Genomic DNA, 9204 nt, shown 5'->3' on the forward strand with positions numbered 1-9204 from the left:
TGAGAGTGGCGATACTGGGAGGGTGGATTGGAAAGGGGGAACCGATGACAAGGATCTACATATAACCTTCTCCTTGGGGGACGGACAACAGAAAAGTGGGTGAAGGGAGATGGATGGAGTAAGATATGACAAAATAATAATTTGCAAATTATGAAGGGTTCATGAGAGAAGGGGGGAAATGAGGACCTAATGCCGGGGGCTTAAGTGGAGAGCAGATGTCTTGAGAATGATGAGGGCAATGAATGTACAGGTGTGCTTTACACGATTGATGTCTGTATGGGTTGTGATAAGAGTTGTATGAGGCCCTAATAAAATGATTTTTTACAAGTCTCTTTTTCCTTTAATGACGACCTCAACCATTTAAAAGCTATTTATCTGGGTTCACAAGCACGCATGGCCACTCTATTGTAGCTTGAACACTAGAACGTTTTATAAAATCAGTGGCTGTAAAAATATTGGGAGCAATGAAAACAATAGCCCCAGTTTGTAGCCAGTGCAGAGGAAGCCACTCAGTTCCCAGTGTCCCTGTGATTGGGGAGTAATGACAACTCTGACTGGAACACAGCACATTGGTGGGTTCCAAAAGCAAATTAGCATAGAGCTTTAGCCTGTAAGTACATTGATACATTTAAATGGGTTTGCAAAACATGCTTTGTTGTAACTAACTACGGGGACATTTTTTGTAGTAAATTTCTGCTGAGACACTGTACAGAAATTTCATAGGCAATCATATTAGTGTCACCTCCTCTGACAGTGTCACCTGGTGCAGTCCACCTCCCTGTACCCCCCTAGTGATAGCACTGATCCAGATCCATTTGAGTTAATCTGACTCATTGTGACCTTGAATGAGTCTATCAGCTCCACAGAGTCCAAGGCACAATGTCTAGGGAAGCAGAGTCCCCTCTTTCTCACATGGAGTGGATCTCACTCACTGCCATTGAGTTGAGTGCCAGTCATTGGGACTCCATTGACAGAGTAGAACTGCCCCTGTGGGTTTCCAAGACTGATAATCTGTATGGGAATAGAAAGCCTCATTTTTCTTCCTTGGCGTGGCTGGTGATTTTGAACCACTGACTTTGGTTAGCAGCCTAACAGGTAATCCATTACACTAACAGGGTTCCCTACAGAGCTAGTGAGTTCCAATTGCCAACCTTCCAGCACTTATCCACTTCAGCAGCAGGGCTCCCAGATAGCTCAGAAAATGGACAGTAATCAACCTGGAACTGAAATGCATTCATGAATCTAGATTATTCAGAAAGCACAATAAGGTGATCTCCAAATCCTTTAAAACTCTTCCTCAAAAGTTCTTTTTTTAGTCTGCTTTGTCATATTTCTATTATAGAACCACCTGAGTTCAAATTCTAGTTGACAACATTCCTTCTATTGTGTTGTCACAAACCACGTGGTTTCTCTGCTTACGCTTTGAAAACGGAGAACCAAGATAGAGTCCCTATCTAACCAAGTCCCTCTCTTTGGACTTTGTAACAAGGAAAAATCTTAGCACTAGTTAATCAGTTCCGGGGTGTAGGTCTTCTAAATGAACCAGGATACATGCTTTATTTTAGGGTTGGATGATCGATCCTTCAGCATGTCCCTTTAATTGATCTGAAACTCGGGTGTCAACTGTTCATCAGTTGACTTGGCATCAATGACTTGGGGTCTGGCATACTTGGGAGAAAGTGGTTGTTGTTTTAGGCTGTTAGCTTTTTTTCATGAGTTCATCAATGAGGTGCTCCAAGAGGGAGACAAATTTGGTTCCAATCCAGCTTTCCAAAGCACAGCACCATCAGCTGGAAAATAAACCAAGATTTACAAGATGCTCTCACAGCCAGTGGCCAGGGACCCAGAAGCCTCCATCATTAGGCCATCATGTACCTTGTTGAACTGTGAAGTTGGAGTGCTTTGCCCCTTGACAAAATTAGAATGGGACCACCAAACAATAGGATTTTTACTGAGAATTGGACCACCAAACAATAGGATACTACTGGGGTGGGAATTGTGAGGAGCCATCAGGGTGATTCTAACTCATAGTGACCTTTCATACAACAGAGCAAACCACTCCCCAGTCCTGTGCCATTCTTACAAGTGTTATATTTGTGCTCATTGTTGCAGCCCTTGTATCAATGCATCTCTCTTTTGCTGGGCTGATACTTTACCAAGTCTAGTTTCCTTTTCCAGGGACTGGTCTCTCCTAATACATGTCCATAATACACAAGGAGGAGTATCTCCATCCTTGCTTCTAAGAAGTATCCTGGCTGTATTTCCTCCAAGACAGTTGCTTGCTCTTCTTGAAGTGCATGGCACTTTCAACATTCTTCACCTACGGCATCATTCGAATGCAGCCAGTCTTCCCTGGTTATCCTTATTCATTGTCCGGCTTTCCCACGCATTTGAGGCGATTGAAAAATGTTTTGAAAGTGCTGATGGCAGCAGATGTACAAATGTGTTTGATACAATTGGTGTATGGATTGTTGCAAGAGCTGGAAGAGCTCCCAATACAATAATTTATTAATAAAAATAATAAATTGAGATTTAAAACAACAAAAAGGAAAGAAAGAAAAGACCTTGTCTGGGGTCAGGCACACCTGAGTCCTCAAAGCGACACCCAGCTCTTCGCCCCTTTAAATAGATCCTGTGCAGCAGCTTTCTCCACTGCGATACCAATTCTTTTACTTCATCCTTTTAAAAATTCCCTTTAGCTACTCTTGTTCAAGAAAAACAGAGAACCCTGAATTCCTTCCTCACCCCCTTTTCTGTGCTTGCTTGTAATGACAATTCTTACTTCCTGCGCCTTTCCCCAACCCACCATAGATCTTCACAGCTGTGCCTTGGAGCAGAAGAGCATTTTAAGGGGACTGACTCTGCCCTGCTGCTTGGTTCTTTGTTCACACTGCTTAGAGGCAGGGAGGAGGCTGGGCCAGATGGTACTGACGAAAGGTCTAAAGACACGAGTGGTTGTGGTAGTCCAGGTAGACTAGAGAAACAAATCCAGGGAGACTCATATATGGATAGGAAAGAGCTTTATATCAAAAAGCAATTGTATATTAAGAAAACATCCCAGCTCAGTCCAGATCAAGTCCATAATTCCGATGTTAGCCCATATGTCTGATACTAGCCCATAGATTCCTCTTTAGACTCATGCAGCCCATGCAACGATGATGAATGCAGGAAGGTCGCAGACCAGTGGTGGTGGAAGTTTCTCAGCCCTGTGTGGGTCTCCACGTGGCTTCTCCAGCTCCAGGGTTCTGGCTGCCATTCACGTGGCTCCATGTGGCTTGTCAACAGGAAGGTGAAATAGAAGAGTGTGTCCTGCCTCCAGAGAGGAAGAGAGGAAAACTCCCAGAATTCTCATGAGAGGGCCACGCCCACAAGTAGACATGAATCAAGGTGTGACCTGATTGATAAGCTAAACTCTATCCCTATAGCCTTTTTAGCAAGTTGACATGAAATTATGTAACTACCACAGTAGTCATAAAAATCAAATACAATTTTAAAATCCTTGGCAATTCCTCTTGGCTACATTGCCCTTGATCGAGACCCCACACCCACTCCAAACATCCTATGCCCTCTTTGCCATCAATTTTAGATCACTAGTCTTCCCTTGTCCCTTGGTTTGTTGTTTGCCCCCACCCCCACCCCCCATTTCTCTCATCTCTCCCTCTCCCGTGTCCACCCGGAATCGTCAGTCCTACTGTTCTCCGGATTGTTCATCCCGCCTATCTTGTTCAGATAGACATGCATAGACAATAGTACGTGCAAAAATGAAGCAGAGCGAAACCTAACAAAAAAAGAAGACAAAAACTAAATCAACAACAGCTAATACAACAAAACATAAAGAAAAGAAAAACCACACGCAAAAACTGAAAAGTCCTCAAACAGTTCCAGGTCCGTCCACTGACCTTTAGGAGTGTTTTCCAGTCAATTGTGATTAGAGCTGCGAGAGTCTCCAATAAAATAAAATAAAATAATAAAATAAATTACTGGCATTGATCGCGAGCCAGAATAGACCAAAAGACGGTGTTAGAGAACAGGGTATCAGCAGAGCAGGACAAGCAGGAGCTTGTGACTGTTCAGTCCCCACGCCCGCATCGTTGCCTCCACCACAGACTGTGGGTCTTCAGAAGTGAGCCTTCCCAGCACCCCTCTCTGGCAAGTTGAGACCATTAACAGTCCCATCAGTGATCCCTCCTCTCCATGCCATTTGCCCTGTGCCTTTGTAGGGCCCTCCCACCCTAATTTGGGCTGGGCCACATTGCCTGCTTTGACCAGTGGGATGTCAGCAAATGAGTCTGGAGCAGAGGCATAGGAAACCTGGAGGGATTCTGCACCTGCTCCTTCTCATGCGACAGGGCTTCTTGTCTCTTGGTCCCTTTCTAGTCACAGAACAAGCAGAGAGGTGACAGACACGTGTGGAGAAGACCGCTCTACAAGACTGCAGAGCCTGAGCATGCTGGCCAAATCATGAGCAGCTCACGTTCCACAATGGGCTCATTGGCCCACAGACTCATGGGCAATAATCAATGACTGCTTCCTCGCAGGATAGACAGAATTCCTGATAGCCTCGAAGATCCTTGCCCTCTGGTGCACATCCTCTCCAGGAATCTCACTCCTGTGACTCAGTTACCTCCGATAGCACAGCTGACTTTACGAAAGGGTCCACACAAAACCCATTGCTGATGAGTTGATTCTAACTCCTATGCGGGCTGAACAGAGCAGAGCTGCTCCCTGGGTTTCCCTGGCTGTAATCTTGCAGGGAACAGACCGCCACACCTTTCCTCTGCAGAGGAGCTGTGTCTTCAAACTGCCAACCTCCCAGTTAGCAGTCAAGCACTTAACCACTGCACCACCAGGACTCTCTTGAGCAAGGGTGGAGGTGGCCGAATTACATTAGACCCATAAACCTAACCCTATAGGGCAGAGATAGGCAATCTGAGCTGACACACTCCTACTGGGCTGCCCATGGAACAGATACGTGCCGAAGGATGGGGCGAGCAGTCTCAGGTGAGAGCCAGCGATTCTGCCCCGCTGAGAACATGATTTTCTCTACATGTTACTAAACCAAACTCCCTGCCATCCAGTCGATGCTGACTCATAGCCACCCCCTGTGGGTTTCTGAGACTGTGACTGTTGGAGTATAAAGCCTAGTCTTCCTCTCAAAGAGCAGCTGGTGGTTTCGAACTGTCGACCATTTGGATCATTTCAATATTTGAACATGTTCAGTGTTCGTTTTCATTTGGCAGAGGTGAGATAATAAACTAACATTATGTTTTGGTATTAAGGGATCTAGTGTTCAATAAAGTTACTGAAATGCAAAAAGAAGGGAAGGCAGGAAGCACTGGAGGTTGGGGGGAAGGAAGAGAACAGGGGCTGGGAGGCGTGGGGGTTGGACAGGGAGCCCTCCTCGCCCACCCCCAGGCCTGGTAAGGTTGAGCTTACTGCTCATCAAAGGCGGGGCTACACTCCTCTCTGAACCGTGTCTGTCCGCATCTCAGAGTTGGGGCTTCTGAGAACTCCTGGCCAGTGGTGAAGCTCAAAGACCCTCAGGATGGTTGAAGGTGTGTCCTGAAGGGGAGGTGAGAAGGCCAGCAGAGTCCGGGCTGTGGCCTCCCAGGGACGGGAGCTGTGGGCTACAGGAGCCAGCGGAGTGCCAGCACACGCTTCCGTCGCTTGGTGTGTGTCCCCCCCCTGCACTACAAACTACAAATCCATGGATATCACGCTCGGGTTACTCCGACATGGATCGACTGGTGCCCCAGACAAACAACAAACTTCTTTCTCTCTCTTCTTTTCCTTGTTCTTTTCTACATGCTTTTCTAAACAAGAACAAATTTACTTTTATACCCCTTAAGTTATCATTCAAAAGCGAATTTTCTGGATTATGCTGTGTGTTGGAGTCTGGGAAAACCGCCTTCCGGCTGTGTAAAGGCATTGCTTCTGAGCGACTCAGCTCTGGTTTGTCCCTGCGTGTGACTGCGTCTTAAATGGTGTGAGAACAGGGCTTACGCTCAGGGGCATGGGTGACTCTAGAGCTCAGGGAAAACGGGTGCCTGAAAGCATCCCAATCCTGTGGCACGGAAGGAAAAGCACTCGGTCCAGTGGACAGTGGCCCTGCCCTGCGTGCTCCTCGTCTGCAGCATTGATTAATGTGGGCGATTTGGGACTGCCGGCTCTTTATAAAGGAGCCCTGGAGGCACGTTGGATTAAGGGCGATTCCAACCTACCAACCGCTCCGATGAAGGAAGGTGAGGGTACCTGCTCCCATAAAGATATACGACCACGTGGAGGCAGTGCTGCTCTGCCTGATGGGGCCGGGTGACCGGGAGTAGACTTGAACTGCAGGGAAGTTGGTTTGCTGGTGGACCTGATGATCTGGGCCATGCTGCCATCTAGTGGTCTGTGGATGTTAGGGACTCTGTGGATGTTAGGGGCTCTGAGTCCGTTCCAACTCATAGCGATGCCCTGTACAAGAGAACAAAACACTGCCCTGTCTGGTGCCACCCGGTGCACACTTGTTCTTAGGTTTGAGCCCATCGATGAAGTCACTGTGTTAATCTACCCTGATGCCATGTGTCAGTTTACCTTGTCAAAGGTCTTCCTCTCTTTTGCTGCCCTGCTACTTTCCCAAGCATGATGCGCTTCTTCAGGCACCAGTCTCTCCGACCACAGTACACGAAACGAAGTCTCATCGTGCCGGCCTGTAAGGAGCATTCTGGCTGTACTTCTTCCAAGACAGATCTGTTTGGTTTTTTGGCAGTCTATGGTACTCTCAGTATTCCTCGCCAGCACCATGAGTCAAAGGTATTCATTCTTTTCAATCGTCCTTTTTGAAGGTGCACTTTTCATAAGCATATGAAGCCACTGAAAATACCATCAGGTGAACCTTAGTCCTCAACGTCATCTCCTTGTTTGTCAACAGTTTAAGGCGATCTTGTGCTGCAGAATTACCCAAGGCAATGTGTCGTTTGACCTGTCGACTGCTGCTTCCATGAGCATTGATTGTGGATCCAAGCAAGACAAAATCCTTGACAACTTTAATATTTTCTCTGTTTATTATTAGTAGTGTTATGTACATTACCTATTGGTCCAGTTGTGAGGTTTCTTTTACATTGTGTTGAAATTCATACTGAAAGTTGCACTCCTTGATCTTCCTCAGCAAGCGCTTCAAGTCTGCCTCACTTCCAGTAAGAAAGGTTGTGTCTTCTGCAAAGTGCAGGTTGTTAGTAAGTCTTCCTCCAATCCTGGTGCCACATTCATCTTCAGATGATCCAGCTTCTGTGTTTTCACTCAGCACACCGATTGAATAAGGATGATAAAAGGATACAACCCTGACGTGCACCTTTCCCGATTTGAAACCGTTGTTCTGTTCCCACAACTGCCTGTTGATGCACGTACAGGTCCCGAATGAGCACAGGGAGTGTTCTGTGACACCCGTTCTTCTCAAGACTGATCATTGTTACGGTCCACACAGTCTAATGCCTTATCATAGTCCATGAGACACAAGTTAACGTCGTTCTGGTCTGGCGAAAAATGTCTCTGGACATTTATTTAACAGGGTGCATGGTTTTATGTCACTTTATCATAGATGCAGATTTTTGTATAGCCACCATTGCAAGAATGATACATACAGAATGATTTCTGCAAACATTTTCCTTCTGGTCTTTATAGTGATATACTCTCATTTCTTCCGCCGCCACATATCTTTTTCCATCTTTGTAATTTTGTCATTTTAAGACTGTTATATAAATGTAGCCATATGCTCATATGTAACTTTGGGGAGATTAGCTATTGTGGATTTGAATAAATGACAGCCACTATAATGTCTTGATAATTTAGAAGATATTTATTAGGTTATAGCCGGACTGCTGGAATCTAAAAACGATTCTTTGATTGCAGTCCCGAGTTCACATCTCAGTCCACCTTTAAGGCTGAAAAATGCATTGATCACCTGTCTAGGGTTTAAGCAAGCATGCACAGAAGCAGAACACAAAATTAATGGATTAATTGTAACTTCAAGAAGAGTAGAATGCATTACAAGGTACATTTCTTATCATAAAAGAAGCAATACCAAAATTGATGATAACATCCTGGTTACCATAACAAAATTAGCTGCACCATTCAGATTACAACATCCAAGGGATGTTGTTATGTGCTTAATGTAATGGATGTATGTGTGGATTGTGATAAGAGCTGTATGAGTCCCCAATAAAGTGATTTTTTAAAAATGATATAACATCTGGGGTCTTAGTCAAGCAGCCATCTATCAGGAAAGCAACAAAGCCCACATGGAAGAAGCACACCAGCCTGTGTGATCATGAAGTGTCAGATGGGGATAGGTATCGAAGTTCTAAACCAATCAATCATACTGACGTGAAGGAGTGTAGACAAAGTGGAGACCCAAAATCCACCTGTAAGATCATTGGGTTTTCACAATTTTAGAGGCCTTGTGCAGCAGATGTACCCAATGCAGTGCATCGCTTTATCTCTTGACTTATACTTCCTTGAGCATTGATTGTGGATCCACAAGGCTAAGTCCATGACAACTTCAATCTTTTCTCCATTTATCATGATGCTGACTATTGGTCCAGCGGTGAGGATTTTGTTCTTGTTTACATGGAGTTATAATCCATACTGAAAGCTGCAATACTTGATCTTCAGGTTTATCTAATACAATGTGTCATTTGCTCTCTTGGCTGCTGCTTCCTTAAGCACTGATGTGGATCCAAGCAAGATGAAATACTCTTCCTTTTCAGCAGACAAAGTTGTTTCATCTGTGTATTTCAGGTTGTGAATAAGCCTTCCTCCAATCCTGATGCCACATTCTTCTTCATGATCCAGCTTTTCTGATGATCTGCTCAGCATACCGATTTAATAAGGATGCTGAGAGGATGCAATACTAATGCATCCTTTGTTGACTTATTACCTTGTCTGAGTCACACAACTCCCTCTTGAGCCATGTACAAGTTTTCAGGAGCTTTACCAGTACAATATTGTTTATTCAATGTCTGACTTCTTGACTGCTGCATTTTAGAGTAATTATGGTGGATCTGAGTAAAATGAAATCCTTGACAATTTCAATAGTTTCCTGTTTATCATGATGTCTAGTAATCCATACTAAAGACTGTGTAGTTTTTGATCTTCATTAGTAAGTGCTTCACGTGGCTTTCAGCAGGCAGGTTGTCTGTGCTTATGTCAAAAAGATATTGA

This window comes from Echinops telfairi, unplaced genomic scaffold (assembly GCF_000313985.2).
Source record: "Echinops telfairi isolate 266 unplaced genomic scaffold, ASM31398v2 ScPeMD7_7469;HRSCAF=8507_0, whole genome shotgun sequence".
NCBI lineage: Eukaryota > Metazoa > Chordata > Mammalia > Afrosoricida > Tenrecidae > Echinops > Echinops telfairi.